Source organism: Microtus ochrogaster, chromosome 18 (genome assembly GCF_000317375.1).
Source record: "Microtus ochrogaster isolate Prairie Vole_2 chromosome 18, MicOch1.0, whole genome shotgun sequence".
Lineage (NCBI taxonomy): Eukaryota > Metazoa > Chordata > Mammalia > Rodentia > Cricetidae > Microtus > Microtus ochrogaster.
This window is the reverse complement of record NC_022020.1, coordinates 59,113,196-59,113,932: the sequence shown is the minus strand read 5'-3', so window position 1 is coordinate 59,113,932 and position 737 is coordinate 59,113,196.

Sequence of the window (737 nt, the reverse complement as noted above, 5' to 3'; positions counted from 1 at the left end):
TTTTTTTTTGTAGTTTTGAGACAAGACTCTTTCTGTGTAGCTCAGGTTGGTTTCTCACCCTTGATCCTCCCAGCTCAGCCTGCAGAATGCTAAGATTCCGGCTGCTATGTCACCATACGCAGCGGTGACATTTTATATAATGGAGACACACATATGATGCTGTGGTTCTCAGCCTTCCTAACATGGTAACCCTTTAATACAATCCCCATGTTGTGGTGACCTCCAACCATAAGATTATTTCAATGCTACTTCATAACTGTAATTTTGCTACTGTTATGAATTGTGATATACATGTCTGATATGTAGGATACCTATATGCAACCCCCAATGTGGTGTTGACCCACAGGTTGAGAACCACGGATATAAAGTGATCTCTCTCTGTGTATCTCTCGCTCTCTGTCTGCCTTCTTCTACTCAACACTCTTTTTGGGTTATATTTCAAAATTGATTGATGATGTCAGTGGTAGGATGTGTGAGGGCATGAGTTAAGTCCCCAGCCCCGCCTCTTCCCTAAAATCCAGGTTTTCTGAATATGTGTCTGTCTATGGACTGTGTTTTGTTCCATGTGTCTATTTTAATGTTGGTAACTCTCTTGACTTCCATAGTTTTTGTTTTTTTTTGTTTTTTTTTTTTTTTTTGGTTTTTCGAGACAGGGTTTCTCTGTAGCTTTTGGTTCCTGTCCTGGAACTAGCTCTTGTAGACCAGGCTGGTCTCGAACTCACAGAGATCCGCCTGCC